Source organism: Sciurus vulgaris (genome assembly GCF_902686455.1).
Source record: "Sciurus vulgaris genome assembly, chromosome: 16".
Classification (NCBI taxonomy): Eukaryota; Metazoa; Chordata; class Mammalia; order Rodentia; family Sciuridae; genus Sciurus; species Sciurus vulgaris.
Genome location: NC_136477.1, coordinates 6,803,645 through 6,823,678, shown reverse-complemented (window position 1 = coordinate 6,823,678; position 20,034 = coordinate 6,803,645). Strand labels below are relative to the sequence as shown.

The 20,034-nt window shown below is 39.9% G+C and overlaps 1 pseudogene across 1 annotated transcript; it reads right to left on the bottom strand.

Moving 5' to 3' along the window:
* Nucleotides 1-16,295: 16,295 nt before the first annotated feature.
* Nucleotides 16,296-17,272, bottom strand: LOC306647069 (olfactory receptor 7G2-like; annotated as a pseudogene). The gene has a single exon. The product of its transcript is annotated as an olfactory receptor 7G2-like (transcript).
* Between the last annotated feature and the right edge of the window lie 2,762 nt (nt 17,273-20,034).

Genomic DNA, 20,034 nt, shown 5'->3' with positions numbered 1-20,034 from the left:
TCTCCCTATCTTCTTTCTTCTTCCCTCTCCCTCTCTCCTCCCCCAGGCTCTGAGCTTATCAGCTAATTATAGCAAAGCTTTTTCTCATGCAGGAGAGCATGCAGAGGAATGCCAGCATAACACTATATAAATCACAAGCTGTCCACATGCAGCTTGATATTAGATAGCCAATCCTTGAGCTTGGCGTTAACACATCATAAGTCTACAAGGAACTAGTAAGCAAATAGCCTTTTTGGGTACTTCCTTATTTTGGTAGCCAGTGCCCTTTGGCTCACTGCCAGGTGCCTTCTTGTCCAAGACGGCCCTCAACACTGAGGTTCTTCTATTGAGGTACTCATGTGGCAAGTTCTCAGTGTTTTCACCAATCACCAGTCAGTTCTCTGTCATATAAGCTTTCTGTAGTATTTCACCACATTAGAATCAGGCTTACTTTTATTGGAACCTTCAGGGTCCTCACTGATGAAGTTCAAATATCTTAACACCATCTCAACTGCTGAGAAAATCTAATTAAATGACTGTGTTAGAATATAACAATACCTCAGAAGAATTTCCTTCTCTAGTCACTGATCCTGATTATTATTAAATTGTGTACAAAACGTAGCTCCTTTTCTGCACTCTAGGCCTATCCTGGGGTCAATGGACGAGACCCAGACATGCGGTGAGGCAGAAGGCAGTCTCCAGATATGACAACAGCCTCCTTTGCCTTCTTCTGACCTGCCCTCCTTCTACTGCTTTCTCTCCTCTGAGACTGATCCACAAAAATATCCCTGAGACTCTCCAGAATATATAGCAGCTCCTCCACCTCAAAAATAAAAACCCAAATAATAAAATTTTAAAATGTACCACATACTAAGTGAAATAAACCAGGCACAGAAATGTAAGCATTGCACAATCTTACTTATGTTTGGAATCTAAAGCAGCCAAGGGGGACTACAAGGATGGTGGTGAGATCTTGGCAGGGCAGTGGATGGAGAAAGGAGAGAAACCAATGAACGTGTACAAAGCTTCAGTTACACAGGAAGAATAAGTTCTCTTGACCTACTGCACCTCACAGTGACTAACTATGGGGTTTTAAACATTGTCACCACAAGGAAATAATGTTTGTGAAGTGATGGATATGTAAATTAGCCTTAGCCATCCATTGAACAATATACAAACTCATTAAAACATGACATTGGATTTAAAAATACATGATTTTCGTCATTTTTTTATTTTTTAAAAATAAAGTTTTATTTTTTAAAAATAAATATTTTTAAAAATATACCAATGACCTAAATAGACATTTCTCAAAAAATATATAAAAATCAACAACTCTCTGAAAAAAAGTTTCCACTTCACTAATCATCAGGGAAACCCAAATCAAAACCACAATATGATATAATCTCCCCTCAGAATTGCTATTATTAAAAAGACAAAAACTAAAAAATGCTCGTGAGGATGCAGAGAAAGGTGAACTCCTATACATTGTTGGTGGAGCTGTAAACTACTCCTCCCATGATAGAATGCAGTATGGATCTTCCTTAAAAATCTGTACTTGGAACATCCATAGGATTTGGCAATCCCACGACTGGTTGTATATCCAGAAGTGATTTTATCAGTACACGCAAGAGACCTCACACTCCTTGTGTATTGCAGCACTCTTCATAGTAGCCAAGACAGGAAGTCAAACGAGGTGCCAGTCAATGAGCGAATGGATAAAGTAAGTGGAATACAGAATGGAGTATTATTCAGACATTGAAGAGTGGAATTCCATCATTTGCAGCACCATGAATGGAACCAAAAGATATTCTGTGAAAAGAAGTCAGGCACAGAAGGACAAATACCACACATTCTCACCTACATGTGGCTGCTATTGCTGATCTCATAAGAGGAAAGAGGAGAATGTGCTTGCCAGAGCTTCTGAAGATGTGGGAGAGAGGGGAGTGTTCACAGGGACAGAGGTACAGTGGGATGTGAGAAATGATCTCTTATGTTCTGTAGCAAAGTCAAATAACTATGGTTGACAACAAGTGATAGATATTTCAAAATGAGAGGATTCTGAATGTTCCAACAAAGAGAAATGGTGAATATCCGAAAACAAAATGTTTAAATTGGTTGACATACCAGCTGACCAGATCTGATAATGCCTTTTATACATGGATAAAAATATCACACTGAAGTCCATAAAAAAGTGTAAGTGCTATTTGTCAAGAAAAATTATATGTAAATAAATATTGATGTCTATTGGAATCACTAAAGCTGAGACACCGAGTTCAGCCTCTGACTCTATGATCTTAATGTAGAAATGGGGTTAAAAGAGCTGAAACCATTTTGCAAACATCACAGATCTAGAAAGAAAAGCAAAGTTAGGTAACAAACCCAATGTGGTATATATTTAGATTTTTTGTTTCAATCTGGTTATTTGAGAAAAATTTGAAGTCTGAAGAGTTAAGCATTTTGTCTCACCAGGATTCCAGTCACTTTTCCTCACTCTAAAACCCAAATCCAAAGAAAATGGAACATCACAGCAGATAACCTACCCTACCGCAGAGTTTACTCAAGGCCTCCCTCATGTCCCTGTTCCTCAGGTTGTAGATAAAGGGTTTCAGTATTTGAGGGACCACAGAGTACATGACAGAAGTCACTGCAGTCTTCCTGGGGAGTCAGTCACTGCAGAACCAACATACACACTGAAAGCTGTCCCATAGAACAAGGAGACAACAGAAGCATAGGATCCAAGGGGAAAAAGGTTTCTTTATAACTTCCTACCACTGATGGGATTTTAAAAACAGAGGAGACAATTTGAGTTTAAGAGCAAACTATTACAGACAGAGCAATTCCACCAAATAGGACAACTGCAACATATATCAGGATGTTATTGATGAGGGTGTCAGCACATGCCAGCTTGATGACCTCAGTGAGTTCACAGAAGAAGTGGGGGATCTCCAGGGCTGTGCAGGAAGACAGGTGCAGCACCTTCAGACTGTGCAGCATGGCACTCACAGTACTAATGACCAGGGAAAATAACATCAGACGAACACAGAGGTGCACATTCTGATGACTGTATAGCTCAGAGGGTGACAAATGGCCACATAGCAGTCATAGGCCATTGTTGCAAAACAATAGTTTTCCAAGTCAGAGAATTCCAAAACGAAGCAGGCCTTTGAGAGTATCATCCTGAGTAGGTGATATGTTGATCCTGTGCTTCAGTGTTCACCAACTTCTTTGGAATCGTGGTTTTGCTTAAAGAGATATCACCCAAGGACAAATTGGGGGTGTGTGGGAGGGGTTCAGAGATGATGGCCAGGATGATGACCAGGTTCCCCAGGATGGTGACCAGGTACATGGACAGGAGCAGGCTGAAGGTGAGGGGCTGCAGTGCTGGGTCCTCTGTCAGCCCCAGGAGGTGGAATTGGGAAACATCTGTTTTGGTTTCTGGCTCCCATGATGGTGATGAATCTGATGGAAATATTGAGTGAATTAAAATGTCTGTACCAGCTTGAGCAACATCTGGGAGCATGTTAAAAGCATAGGTGTTTGATACGCAATCAGACTTATTCCTCATGAACCCCGAGGCTAAGGACTAGCTGCTACACTTTTATAAGCCCTCTGGTAGTTTTGATACATGATGACTTTTGAGAATAAGTACTTTCAGTGCAGAACTTTCTCAAATAGCCAAATAGATATTCAAATATTTTCCTATTCTACTTTTCCCTCCATGCCCCTTCTCTCATTCCTCTTCCCTCCACTCCTTTTAATGAAACAAATATTTACTAACATCATCTCCTTTATGTATTTTGTTAAGAACTAAGAATTAAACAAAGCATAAGACATGGCTTTTCTATCAGAATTATTCTTCTTAAACAAGAAGATGAGAAAAAAGTTATGAAATCTATCTTCTAACATAATGCTTCCCAAACTTTGCCTTTCCTTAGGAATCCACGAGGGTCTTGTCAACTTGCAGGTGTGTTAGTTCTTGCTATCCTCCCCATTTACCCACAAGGAATCTGAAGGCGAGGTTTCAGGTTTCATCATGAATATAAAATAAACAGTGAGTTCTTGGCAAACACTGATATACTCACAGATGAGTTGATTTTCTTGAACAACCTGTTAATGCCCTGGATAGCACAGAGATAGCATTACTAAATGATCACTCAGATCTCATCGTTTACCTTTGTGATTTTAATATTTCCTTTCTGACCAAAGCCTCTACTCTTTCCCTGGATTACAAAGGTGTGTCCACCACTACCCATGAAATAAATTACAGCAGGCAGACAGAACTACACAAAGATTAGCAAAAGCCACCTCTACACAGGAAGCTCTTATGACTTCCCCAATAGAAACATAAGACACCTCCTTTAGCAATTAATGCTAGGAGAAACTGAGCAACTTTATCTATGAGACTCTGTCTTATCCTAAGAGAGTTCTTTCCACAAAGTCATAGGTGGCGTACCATTTTTTTCAATGCAGCTAAATAAGAGAAAGTGATAAACATAATTTTCTAAGAAAACAGATAAAACTAAAAACCATACGCTGGTATTCAGAAAACAGATTACAAGACAACATACCTTTATAAGAGACATAGAAAATAATCAGAGTCCTATTAGAAGGGTCCCTTAGAACAGAGGAGACTGAAGTGGCTGGCTGTGGCAGCACTTATCATTAGGTGTGACATTGGCTCATCCACTTCGAGTGTGATCTGAACTCCATCAGGGGTCTGTGCGTGGGAGGTAAAGTCTCCAGCACAGCAAGGAACCTGGGCAACCTAACCTTACCTAACTTGAGTATGCTGGGCAACATTTGCACAGCATCACATTGAGCACCTCCAACATATAAAATCTTATTTAATACTATTTCAGTGAAAATGGAAGAAAAACTCTGGAGATGTTTCATGATGAGAAAAGAATAGGACAAAAGCATCCAGCACAGTGCTCACCAAAGGAGACCCTCATACTGACTTTTCCTATGGGATTCTGTTTGTTTTTTTTTTTTTTTTTTCTGTCACATAAGTTTGTATGTGGCACTATTCATTCCTCAAAAAGAAGTAAGATGTTGGAGAGGTTGAGGGAAGAGGAAAGAAGAACGTCCCCAGTATGACAATGAAAATATCAGGAAATATGTAGTGTACTAGAATGACCTCTGTAAATACTGGTCGTGGAGAATAATAAGAAAATATCAATGATACCAGTAACACTCAAAGAGAGTATATGATGAAAGACACAGCAATTAAAATGAGTAAGTAGTAAGTGAAGTAGGTATATGAATCACGCTGGACCTCACCTCCAAAGCATTAACTGTAACAGGATAACATTGACTGGCAGAGGATGCATTCACTGTAACCCATTGCTTTGCCTCTGCTCTGCCACTAAGGCTACTTTTTCAATGGATGTTTTTGTTTTCTTTTCCTCTTCTCCCTCTCCCCCTCCCTACCCCCATAGGAAACAGGATTGCCTTTTTTCCCGTCATAAGCCCAGTTATCTTTCCTTGAGCACACACCCACCACAGGAACCAAGTAATTCAGACTTCAGGGATGGCACCAGAACACCTCAGAAATGACTATCTCCCTGCTCACATATATCTAAAAAGAACAAATTAAAAAAAATTAAGAAAGAAAAGACTATCTCCCAAATTAACAAGTGAATTACAAAACCCTGACAGGGAACACCTAGAATGTAGCCCTTGAATAGCTTCTTGTAACATCCTCTGTATCCCCTAATGGGGAGAAACACAGTCTCTGGAACAGGAGCACACTGTTTCTCCTTTTCTAGCAAAGTAATGAAACGTCTTCTTTCTTCTCAAACCCTTGTCCTTGTTATTTGATCAGCATTGGGAACAAGGATAAGCTTTTGATAACATAACTAAGGGACTTTGTGGTATGATAATGTCAAAATGAACCTCACTATTATGTATAAATGTAACACACCAATAAAAACATTTTTAAATTATTTTTTATTCTTTTATTTTTACAGACTGCGATTTGACTCATTGTACACAAATGGGGTACATCATTTCGTTTCTATGGTTCTACATGATATAGATTCATACCACTCATATAATCATACATGTACATAGATGTCTGTCTCATTCCCCATTTTTTCTACCCGCCTCCCTCACATTTCCTTCTACATAATCTACAGTTCCTCCATTCTTCTCTCACTCCCTAAAAAGCAACAGTGTTCAATGTTTCACCTTGGACATTAAAGATGGAAGGTGTGCCCACAGGAAATGGAGACAGTCTGACCCACTCAACAGGTCCTGGTCAGGAAGGCTCATCTCTGGGAGAAGCTCAGGGACTTCTTCCTTGGTGAGAAGGGCTTTTGAGAGAGGTGGTCATAGGTTGACTCCTAATCTCTCTATCTCTGAGGCACAATATCCAGAAATCCTTATTACACCAGCTATTTTACTATCATTCTGATCCCCAAAGTGGTCATCCTTAAACTACTGACATCCAAGAAACTGAGAGCTAGGGTAGGTGTGAAAATATGTCATGCACATGTGGAGGTAAACACTATAATTAATATTAGATAATAGAGGGCAGAAATGCAAATGCTCCCCAGTGTCTTTTCATGTCAGATCTATGTCGACTGATCATTCAGATTGCTTTTTGTATTTTCCACAGGAGATTTGAATTCATGTGATTGATGCCGTCTACCAAATATATACACAGGACCATGACTCCCTGGTTAAAATCCTACGGACAATTTTTGTAATATCATCACAATTGTTTCAATAATTTTCTTCACAAAAGAAACCTATAAGCAAAATTAACCAACATGATTTTGGCACCATTATGAAAACACGAATCACGAGGACAGAAACAGACCCCAAATGGATCAGCAAACTTTCCTTTATTCCACAGTGAAGTGAATAAGTCAGGCACTGGGTAGGGGTGGGGGATGGGGGGCTTATTTTCCAGGGAGGAAATGGCCACTGATCACAGAAGGAGTCTGAGCTTTATAGGTCACAATGAGGGTTAATTAATCATTGGAGACTGGAGCAGAATGCATTGGGTTGGGCAGTCAGGAAGGAAGTTATAAGAAGTCTGAAACTTACTATTACTGGAAGGGCTAGAAGCTCAGAACTTGGTTTTCATGCTTATCATTTCTCCAGGATTCATTGTCTCCCAGAATTTTGACATTTGCTCTTCTCCTTCGGGGACACATGGGCAATGGGAAAGGTAAAGTCCAGGACCCAGGGTTTTGGTATCCACCTCCTCCCTTCAGGACCCTCTGTGGTCAGGAAGGTATGAATGTTTGCTTTTGGTGGAGATGCTGGAGATGAACCCGGAAAGAGATCAAAGTTTGCATGTTTCCCACACGGCCCATTGTTACTGGAAAAGGATCTCCTGGGAGAGGTTTAATGATTGCCTTCCTCCTCTCTCTTCCTCCAGGTCGGAAGTCTTGGGGGTTGCCATTTGTCCATATCCTTCAGAAACTGTGAGTTGAAACTATATTTCTTTATTGTCATTGAAGAAAGGTGTTAATTCAATTACAGAATCACCCAAAAGTAGACCCATTCAGATGTATCCCTGCAAGCACCACACTTACACACACTTCTTCCATCAACTAATTCATGTTAGTGTTCATTTTAAACACTGTTGTGTTCAAGGACTTCGATCTTTTCACATGCTTATCAACATATATTGCACCAGATAAGTTAATTCTATATGGGTTTAAAATTTTCAAGATAGATTATTGGAAGTTTACTGCAGGGTGACATGGAAATTTCTTCCTTCACCATTTTAACCCCATTCACTTTTAAAGGAGAAACAGTAGATAACACGTAGAAATCACCAGTGGAATTACAAAACAATCTAACTTTGCAGGGACCACAAAGATTATAGAAACATAAAAGACAATATGACCCTGGTAACCACAACAAAAATGCAAACTTGACAAAGTGCATGAGTTGAAGCCCAGCGAATCCAGGATTTATCTCCACAAGCAAGAGAGCACTTCCTCTTTCCAGGAGAAGAGGACTCCATGTCCCCAGAGATTAGTTGCCAAAGGCAAGCATAAAACTTCTACCTTTTCCAATTGTTTATGTATTCATTTATATTTTAATTGACAATATTTTTACATGTTTCTAAGTTACAATGTGATGTTTTGATTCTTATACACATTGGCTAGTGATCCACTCGTGGTAATTAGTCTATCTCTTTAAACTTTGATCATTTCTTTATGGTGAATATATTTCAATTTCTTCCAACAATTATGTACATCTGTAAGGCACTAATCTCAAGAAGCTAAAAGTAAATAGCAGAAAGACAAGTAGCACAGAGGGAAGGATTGCGGAAGAATGGAGGAGAAGAAAGGGGAAGTACCAGGGAGTGAATTAGAGCAATTTAGATTACACACATTTATAATTACATCAAAATCAATCCTAATGTAACATATATAACTAAAAATAACTAATAAAAAGAGTTCATACCCTAACACTCAGCTAAAATGTTTTTCTTCTATTTTTAGATACATCATGCATTTCTGTTAATTGTTCACCATGGTATGCCATAAAAACCCAGAACTCATTGTTCCTCTCCAACAATGACAGGTGTTGATCAGCCTCCTCCCCCTCCTCCTTGCCTCCCTCCTCCCCCTGGTCTCTGCTAACTACTCTTCTGCTGTCCAATTCCACGAGTTCCATGTAGTGAGGTTCCTCTTATGAGTGACACCAGGCTGTGCTTGTCTTTCTACACTTGAGTTGGTTCACTTGATGCCCTTTGGGTCCACTGTGTCATCAAAAGTAACAGACACAGCCACATCAATGTTTATAGCAGCTCAGTTCACAATAGCTAAACTATGGAACCAACCTTGATGCCCTTCGACAGATGTATGGATAAAGAAAAAGTGATATAGATAGATAGATGATAGATAGATAGATAGATAGATAGATATAGATATATAGATATAGACAGATATAGATAGATAGATAGATAGATAGATAGATAGATAGATAGATAGATAGATAGATAGACAGATAGATAAAACTCAGCTTTAAAGAAGGGTGAAATTCTGGCATTTTCGGTAAATGGATGGAGTTAGAGAATATCACACTAAGTGAAATAAGCCAAACCCCAAAAACCAAAGCCTGAAAGTTTCCTCTGATATGAGCATGATAATTCCCAATAAAGGGGGAGGGTTAGGGAAGATTACAGTTAATTTATATTAGGTGGAGGGGAGTGAAGGGAGGGGAAGGACTATGGGGAAAGGAATGATAGTACAGTAAAACAGACATTATCACCTCATGTACATGGATGACTGCCTGACCCATGTGATCCTGCAGGATGTACAATCAGAAAAATGAGAGATTAGACTTTATTTATATCTGATCAATCAAAATATCTAAATGCATTCTACTGTCATGTAAAACTAATTAGAACAAAAACAAATTATTTTTAATAAATCTCCACATCCCAACAAGAAGGGGGAGTTGAACCCCTGATTAGTAAAGAGTGCAGATGATGGTCCCTACCCAGTTCCCAAGTCAAACACCAGACTAATAAATTTGGAGTCGGCACTCTTCCCTCTGCGATATCTGCTGGGAGAAGACCCACTCTCTCCCTCCAGGGTCCTCGCTGCTGGAGCCTCAGGTTGCTTTCTCCCATAATAAGGTTCTCTTGCATGCTTTGGTGCCTGACTTTAAAGTTTCCATGGTGGGAACACAGGAACCGAGGCTTGGAGCTTCGGCCCCCTCCCCTGTGGCACCAGAGTCTGCTGAGGGCGCAGCCCAGTTTCCCTCACTCACCCTCAGGTGGACACTTAGTTGATCCCACATTCTTGCTGTTATGAGCAGTGCTGGAAGACCATGGTGGTGCAGGGTCTTTCAACACATTGACTTCACTGCCTTTGGGTGTGCAGCTGAGTGGCCTTCCTGGGCCCTGTGCTAGCTCTACTTCTGGTTTCTGGAACAGCCTCCATACTCTCCTCCATTATGACTCTACTAGTTTACATTCCCACTAACAGTGCACTTAAGTCTTCTTTCTCTACGTCCTTCTGTCATTGTGACCCTTCTCCCTGGGGAAATGTGGTCCGTCACTGTGGATTTCATTCATATTTCCCTAATTATTAAAAACAGAGCCTTTTTCATAATCTGTTTTCCATTTGTATCTCTCCTTTTGAGAAATATTTATTCAGATGTTTAGCCCATTGTTTAGTTGAGCTATTGGTGTTTTTACCCTTAAGTTGTTTGCATTCCACATATATTCTGGATATGAACACCTCGTCAGACATAAGGTTTACAAATATTTTCTCCCACTCTCTGGTTCATTTCTCTGAGTTGATTTTTTTCCTTGGCTCTATAGAAACATTCAGGTTTTATATAGTCCAATTCATCAATTTTTGGTTTGTAACCTGTGAATTTGGGGACTAATTTTTTTAAAAAAATTATTACCCAGGCCAATGTCCTATAGTGTTTCTACTATGTTTCCTTCTAAAAAATGGATAGCTTTGGGCCTCACACTTAAGTGCCTAATCCATTTTGAGTGAATACTTTAAATGATGATATATAGGTGATTAGTTCCAATGTCCTAAAGGATTTTTCTATATTTCCTTGTAATAATTTGATAGCTTTGAGTCTTACACGTAAGTCACTAATCCATTTTGAGTGGATATTTGTAACTAATGATATACAGGGGTCTAGTTTTATACTTGTGCATTGTGCTTCTTTACTTGAAAAATATGAGTGAGTTCAAGAGTTGAACACTGCCCAGACCAGGACTCTGGACTCACAACACCTCAAAGTTTCAAGGAAGTCTCCACGAAATAATTTAACCAAATCCCTGTTGATTGGGTGGATGGATTTTTGACACCTTCCCTAACATCCAGCATCAGAAGTCAGTACACTGATCTAGGGGAATAGACCAGACTGCTGATGGGTGAGGGCTACCTTGGGCATGCCAGAGAAGGAATTAGACCAAAGCCTGATTGGACTGACCTCAGAAAAACATGGTGGAAGAATGGGTAGAGTGAACACAGAGATCTCCCAGAGGGGTTGGGCTACACAGGGAAGAGAATGAGACTGTAACTAGAGTGGATGAGAGGTCTGGACAGGGGTTTTCATTTAGGAAACACTCATGTACATTTCGAGCCAGGATATCATAATTCACAGTTGACCTCATACCACCATTTGAAGTAACCTACAGTAGGACCAGGTCAGAAACTCTCAAGGTCAACAAGACTCCATCATGAGCCTTCTAAATGAAAGCCCCAAAGGCCTCCTTTAACATCCAAGGTGTCCAGTTCTCTGGGCACCGTTTGGAACATAGAAGCAGGACCTGGGTTCCTGACCCGAGTGTGTGCCTCCTGAAGCCAACGTGCTGTTGCTACCATTTTTTAAGTATTTATTTACTTTTTTACTTTTTACAGACTGCATTTTGATTCATTGTACAAAAATGGGGCACATCATTTCACTTCTGTGGTTGTGCACAATGTAGAGTCATACCATTTTTGTAATCATACATGTACATAGGGTGATGATGTCTGTCTCATTCCACCATTTTTCATACCCCCTCCCTCTTATTTCCTTCTACATAATCTAAAGTTCCTCCATTCTACTCTCACTCCCCACCCACCAACCCATTATATATCATCATCCACTTATCAGTAAGGCTTAATATTTTCACTGATAAGTGGATGATGATACTATTTTGATTAGATATTCTTTTCAAATATTGCTAGAAGACTAAACCATTTTAATTTTTTAATTTTTCAATTTATTTGTTCTAATTATTTGTGATAGTTCAGACATAATGGAGTGTAATCTGTCATTTTTCTGATTATACATACTGCAGGATCACATGGGTCATGACATCATTCTTGTACATGAGGTGATGATGTCTGTTTCACTCTACTACCATTCCTTCCCCGATACCCCTTCCCCTCCTTTCACTCCCCTCTACCTAATATAAAATAACTATTCCTCCTTATCCAAGCCCTCTATCATGATTTACCTTCCACCTATTAGAGAAAACATTCAGCCTTTGTTTTTTGGGGTTTGACTTATTTCACTTAGCATGATTTTTTCATTTCCGGAAATACATTTTGATTCTACTTTCAACATTTCACAGTGGTGAAATTTGTGTTATCTTTTGATTGCTGCATTCTAGTTGTACACACTGATGAGATCTGTTGCTATGTGCCTGTACATGCACACTGTACAACAATGGAATTTAGCCAAGGACACTCCCCAGCACTTCTCCTCCGCCCACCTCCCCCTAGTGATTTCCTTTCCTTTGCTGATCTGTGGCTGTGTTACTGTACTTTGCTGATTTTAGGTCCTCTGGGTATAAACAGAGAAGTGGGATAAGTGGGTTAAAAGGTGGGTTCTTTCCAAGTTTTCTGAGGATTCTCCATACTGCTTTCCAGAGTGGCTGCACAAATTTGCAACTCAACCACCAATGTAAAAGTGTGTCTTTTTCCCCACATACAAGGCAACATCTATTATTGTTTGTGTTCTTAATAACAGCCATCCTTTGGAGTAAGATGAAAACCTAGAATTTGTTAATTTGCATTTCTCTATACTAGAGATGATGAACACTTTTTCATATATTTATTAATTGCCTGTGTGTCTTGTTCTGTAAAGTGACTGTTCAGTTTCTTCACCCATTTTACACATATTTTTTGCAAAACAGAGAAATGAGAAGATGAAATACGCAGGATTTGAAAAAAATTTTAAAGGAAAAAGCTGACAATTTGTTAGTGCACCCTAAGAAGGATATCAGAGTGAGCAAGACACAAACTCCTGACACCTGGGCTCAGGTGCAGTTGCAGTAAAAGGGAGAAGAAGACCTCAGAGATGGGGGGTTGAGCACAGTCCACTGCAGACGTCAATCCCATGAGACTCAGGGACTTAATGCATTAAATCAATACAAAGAGCTTAGCAAGAAACTTGCACTGGGTGAGTGTGATGTCCTCATTAGGAAAGAACATCAGGATAGAGAGTTGAGGAAAAGAACTTGAACTGGACAAGTCCCTTACTTCCTTCACCAGGTACTGGCTGATCTCCTCTCCCTGAGACACCACGAGTGCACACCTGTCCTCCTCCCCTTCCTGCTCACGTCTCTCTCACGAGCTCCTCACATACGCCACTCCTCTCCTCTCTAATGGAGTCTGCTTTCTCCGGGTACCTGTAAAGGTACCTTTATCCTGACGCACATTATGTGGAAGAACACCATGTTTCACTCCAAAATAAACTCAGTTCTAAAGATGTCTGTCGATATCCTCCATAAATACAAGTGAGAATATAGAAAATGTGCCCCAAAGAACAGATACTGAGGTCCCAATTCTATGTATAGCTTAGAGTGATCAAATCCACCTTTAATATTATACTAAGATGATTCTGCAATAGCATCTGTGTGAGCAAAGACTGTGTATGTACTGTAAGAAAGTTTCATCATGATTTCAGGAATATCCAAGTTTTCCCAATTTCACAATAGTCGTTTCAATACATAATTTGTTAAACCCAAAAAGGGGAGGGCAAAGAATAGAAGTTCAGGGGATTCGACAAAGAGGAATGAAAGGAAGAAGGGGGGAGAGGAATAGGAAAGATCATGGAATGATTCTGACCTACCTTTCCTATGTACATATATGAATACACCAACATGAATCTCACCACAGTGCACGTCCACAGGACTGGGATCGTAATTAGAATATGATATAGTCTATGCTTCTATAACTACATCAAAACAGGTTCTAATGTCATGTAGAACTAAAGAGAACAAACAAAAATGCATAGATGGAAATTATTAGCATTGATTATGAATGTTGTCATAATAACTTGCAAATAATCAGGAAAGCTGTTAACCTGTGATACAAAGGCTAGTCTGGTTGTAATAAAATAGTTAGGGATTGCTATCACATTACACTTAGTTTCCTAGGTCTGGGGTGCTACAGTAATTAAGAGGTGATATCACTGAAGGAATAGATGAGGCAGGTCAGAAAAACATCATCACATAAATGAACTATTTGTTTATTGGTGAATCTTATGTAAAAATGAACTTGGACTTGTAGCTCAGCTCAAAGTCAAAAGTAAATTCCAAAAGATATCAGGCCTCTAAACTAAAAGGCATGCCTTAGATCAGCTTTCATGGTCTACAATTTTCTAGAATTATTAAGCACTAGCCATGATGGAATATTGACGAATTACAGTGAAACTGACAATTGTTTGCATTCACTAAACACTGTGTAGATGATTAAAAGTGATACACATGACTAAATAAACCACCAGTTCATAGAACTTTCAAAGGATTACACACCAATTAAGGAATACTTATATATTAATTTTTTGCAACATCAATAAGGCTGAGGCTGTATCTTACTAGTAGGGTACTTGTTTATTAACCAGAAGAGGAAATATATATGTCAAATGTATGAAAAGAGTCTCAACATAGTAAGAGAAACAAGATTGTCAAGGCAACCAAACAGGTTTTGTGATGATGTGGAACTCCAGCACCACCAAACGGGTAGGCAAATTAGTTCAACCACCTAAGAAAACTCCCCAGATATGAAATATTGTCAATTATGGCAGCTCTTCAGGGTGCAATCCCATCAAAAGTCAATACACACCTGTAGAGATGGTCACAATGGTAATGATCTGCGGAGGACTAATTGTGGTGGTCAGAATGATCCAAATCAAGGACAGCAAACTTCTACTGTAAAGAACTAGATAACAAATGCTTTCAGCTTCAGGAATCACAAAGTTTCCCCTGCAACTTCTCAACATTTCCTGCAGTGGAAACAGCCTTAGATACTATCATGAGTAAGTATGCTTATATTTAACAACACCAAAAAGAAAAGTTGTTGAAACTACACATAGGAAAAAAAGAAACCCCTAAGGTCAATAATTTTTCCTGAGGTTAAAACTATACTTCATCTTCACCAGAAGACCTGGAAAAAGAACATGGAGTCCTCTTTATTCACAATTTCAGAAAAACAGCCACCCAAATTTGATATATATGGGAAAGACTACCTATATTATTCTGTCACCACACACCATGCTAAAATGGAGAGCACTGTAAATAAATGCACAACTGCTAAACCCAGACACTTGACGTGATCTCAGAACTATACTGATAAAAATAACAACTGAGATATAGAAATCCTCATTCTTTTGACACTTTATCAAAGGGAAACAAATGAGTTGCACAGACATCAAAACAGGGTGAGAAGAACGTAGTGAAGTCCAAAGAAATGAGCATTCTGGGGACAAACACGGGCAACACTTGCAATCAAAAACTGGGTGAACGAATCCAGTATTTCTCTCTACTTACATCTGTTTTATAATTTAGGAAATTACATCTAGGGGATGCCCAGAGAATCTGGGACATGTACCTTCTCTGCAAAGACACCTTTGTACATAAGTCCGTTCATCTTCTTATTAGGCTCACACCCACAAGTGAAAGGGTTTCAGAGGTGGAAGTGTTGCTCTGAGGGCCACCATTCCACTCATGACAGAGATGAGTTCTTGGTGGCCCCAAGGAAAGCTCCATCATCAAAGGACCAACAGCAGGGCACTGCTTCCTGTCTCTGGCATCGTGTTGAGGATGGCACCTATGTCTGCTAGAAAGACCTGGTGACTCTAAGAACAAGTCCTAGGAAGAGGTCACTTCATGTAGAACTCAATGAAGCTCGAATGCCCTAAAATACACCTTTCCAACCCCTCGGGCCCTTGTAATGAACAATAACTCTCCTTACAGCTGTAGCATTTTAAACACAGGGCTTTTATTTTTTCATGAGAAATAGACATCTTCCTTCATTGATGAAGCCACAATCTCAGATATCACAAAAGCATCTCAAACTGCTGAGATGTGTTGATATTGTAAACAATGAAACTGAATAGGGTGGATGGTGACATTGCCTCCGTAGGATACCATTGTCCACAGATGAGTCTCAGTAACCTCTTAGTAGATGGTGAAAATCGAACTTTTGCTTCACATTAGGTCCAGCTGGGGAGAGCAACCCACCTGGCCCTAACCATGGGATCCTGCAGAAGTTGTTCTTCATGGTACTAACACAGCCTTCCTGGAGCCTTTCTCTGCCCTATCCTCCTACCTCAGTGTTCTTTCTTTTGAAACTGACCCAACAATAATTGCTAAAATTCAAACACCTGACTTAGTCTCTCATTCTATGGAGTAAAATCAAGAAAATGCAGTTTAGGGATGTGGTACAAATCATTTGCCAGATATCACAGATCTGGAAAAACAGCCATGCCAGGTTTGAAATCCAAGTTGCTATGTATTTAGACACCATATTATGTTGTCATTTGGGAGTAACTTGATGATGGAAGAGGCAGGCATTCTGACTTACCAGTGTTCCCTCACTTTAGTTCATTCTAGAAACGCAGACCAAAAGCCCATGACACAATCTCAGAGGAGGCATCCCACTGATGAGATGCCTCAGGGCCCCCTTCATTTCCCTGTTCCTCAAGCTGTAGATGAAGGGGTTCAGCATTTGAGGGACAACGCTGTACATCATTGAAGCCACTACATTCTTAATGGTAGAGTCCGTAACTGCAGAGCTGAGGTAAACTCCAAAACCTGTCCCACAGAATAAGGATACAACTGAGAGGTGAGTCCCACAGGTGGAAAAAGCTTTATACCTTCCACCCACTGATGGGATCCTCAAAATAGAGGAGACAATTTGGATATAAGAGAAAATAATCCCAGAGAGGGGAACCCCAAAAAATACAATACTCGCTAGATACACCAAGATGTTATTGATGAAAGTGTCAGAACAGGCCAGCTTGATGACCTGAGAAAGTTCACAGAAGAAATCAGGTATCTCCAGGTCTATGCAGAAGGACAGCTGCAGCACCATCAGAGTATGGAGCAGGTCATGCACAATGCTGAGGAGCAGGCAGAGTAGAAGAAGCAGGACACACAGATGGGGGTTCATGATGACTGTGTACCTCGGGGGTGACAAATGGCCACATAGCGGACATAGGCCATTACTGCAAGAAGTAAATTTTCTAAACCACCAAAAATCAAGACAAAGCAGGCCTGGGAGAGGCAGCCTGTGTAGGTGATCCTCTGATCCTGTGTTTGGATGCTCACCAGCATCTTGGGGATGGTGGTTGTACCCATACAGATGTCATTGAAGGACAGGTTGGAGAGGAAGAAGTACATAGGGGTGTGGAGGTGGGAGTCAGAGCTGACAGCCAGGATGATGAGCAGGTTTCCCAGGATGGTGACCAGGTACATGGACAGGAACATGCTGAAGACAAGGGGCTGTAGTGCTGGGTCCTCTGTCAGTCCCAGGAGAAGGAATTCTGCAACGGATGTTTGGTTCGTGGGTTCCATTTTGCTGGTGAATCTTATGGAAGAGAAGGGCCAAAAATAAAATAAGATGAATGGTTTCTGGAAAACCAGAAAGAGTCTCAAATGGTGACTTGATAGAAATGAAAAATCTTGGAACCACCAGGGCCTTCCTGATGATAAGATCTGAGGCTTTGGACCAGAGGACCTGTCTGAACAAACAAGGCAGATCAATTTCCTATCTCTAACAATTAAGATCCAGCACTTTAAACAATATCCTTCATGCATGCTCCGAAACCAAGGCAACATGCAGGTCTTCTCTGCTTCCTCTTTCTCCCATCCCTCTGCTCTCCTGCCTCCTCTAACTTCCACGCCTTTTATTAGACAGCAACACTTTGACCCACATTGTGGTGGGTGCTGAATAACACTCAGCATCTCACCTGGATGCTGAAGGTGAAAGATCCGTTCTCAGCACAGGTAGACAGATGGATTGAGCCAGTAGGCTCCCGCTCAGGAAGGGTTATCTCTGGGAGGAGAGGCGCAGGTGCTGCTTCCTGACTGGGGTAGGGCTGCTGAGGGAGGTGGTCCCAGGCTGACTCCTGCAGTTCTGTGTCCCTGGGGTTCAAAATCCAGAGCTCCTCATTAGGGCAGCTATTTCACTATCATTCTTATCCCAGGAGGACACAACCTTAAAGGCCCAGACCACAAAAGAGAAGAATTGAGAATGATGGATCCCCTGACCCCAGATATCTGTCCACTGCCTCAATCAGTTCTCTCCATGGTTCATGCTCATAATTTCTCAGACTTTGCACACATAACACATGGCTATATCCTAATAAATTACAATGTTCTATTTTTTTGCAATAAACAAAAGCATCTCTACCTATGTCATGATATTAGAAAACCTGATTCTATTGTAGGTATGAAAATAAGTCTTAGACATTTGAGAATACATAATGCAATGATAAAGATGGCTAAGATATAAAGTGCAAATATTCAAGTTGCCTCTTCCTAATTGCTATTGATTATTTACTGAATCTTAATTTTTGTTCTCTATATTTTGCACAGAAGATTCTAATCTGTTTCTTTGAATGCTGCTGACTTCCAATTATATACAAACAGGCATTGCCCAGAAGCTTGTTAATCTGATGCAATCCTATCATCTGTTTTTATGTCTTTTTCCTGTGCTTTGGGGATTTTATTAGTCAGAGTTCCCTAGAGGAACAGATCCTCGAGGAGGTATGATCGTGAAAACACTATTTATTAGATTGGCTTACACACCTAGAAGCTGGATAGTCCACAATGGCCATCAGCAGGCTGGAAAGCTAGAGGAATCTGTAGTTGCTCATCCCAAGAGGCTGAAGCCTCAGAACAACAGGGCTCAGCATTGCTGCCCCAGTTGTAGACTGAAGGCTTCTGCAGACTCCCTGGAGAATCACTGGCTTGATCGAGCTTGCATCTGCTACAGCATCCTTGTTCTTCCAACTTGTATTCCACCCAAGCCTCCAACCTACTAGAAAAGAAAGAAAAAGGACTGGAGACTGAATTAGAGCAAATTATATCCCATAATTGTGTCAAAATTAACCCCAAAATTATATATAACTGTAATGGATAAAATGTATAAGGAATGAAGAGACACACTACAGAGTGAGAGAAATATTTGCCAACTATCCTTCTAACAAAGGATTAATAACCATAGCATATAAGACACTCAAAAAAACTCAACAACAAAAACACAAGTAAAACAAGTTTAAAAATGTGCAAATGATCTAAATAAACATTTTCCAAAAGAAGACATACAAATGGCCAATAACTATATGAAAAAAAAAATGCTGCACATTTGTAATCATCAAGGAAATGCAAGTCAGAACCACACTGAGAAACCATCTCACCCAAGTCAGAATCCCTATTACCAAAAATCATATTAGCAACAAATGCTGGTAAGAGAGTGGAGAAAATGGAATCCTGATACTGTTGATAGGTGTACACGTTAGTACAGCCACTGTGAAAAACAGCACAGAGGTGCCTCCAAAGACTGAAAGTAGAACCACCATCTGATCTAGGGATCCAAGTCCTGGGTGTAAGTTGAAGGAAAGGAAGTCAGTACACGAAAGAGACACCTTCATTCTCCCATTACTGCAAAGTTATTCACAACAGTCAAGCTATGAAGTCTGCCCAGGTGCTCATCAACACATGAATGGATAAAGAAAATACAGCATATATACACAACAGAATATCGTTCAGCTATAAAAGAAGTATGATATCTTGTCATTTGCAGCAAAACGGATGGAACTAGAGGACATCATATTAAGTGAAATAAGCCAGACACAGAAAGATGAGTATGGCATGTTCACTCTAATGTGTTAGGACTGAAGAACTTAAAAAAATACATAACCTGAAAATAGAAGAGGGATTAATAGAGCCTGGTTAGGGGTCTGAGAGGAGGGTGAGATAGGGAAGGGAAGAAAGGGTAGAAAAGGATGGATGGATTCCATCAGCATATGTTATAAAGCAATATAACACTGAATCTTATTATTTTGTATAACTAATATGTGTTCATAATAATTTTAAATCAAGAAAAGTTTCTGATTGATTGCATATCTGCTTCTGTTATGTGCCTGTTTAGTTTCTTAGCCCATTTATTAATTAGGTTATTTGGTGGGTTTTTTTGTGTTAGGTTTTTTTTGAGTTCTGTATCTATACTAGAGATTATCATATTCTCATGTACAACAAATTAGAACAAATAAAAAAAATTTTAAAGAAATAAATTAAGTTTTTGTTCTACAAAAGATGCTGTCAAGCCAGGT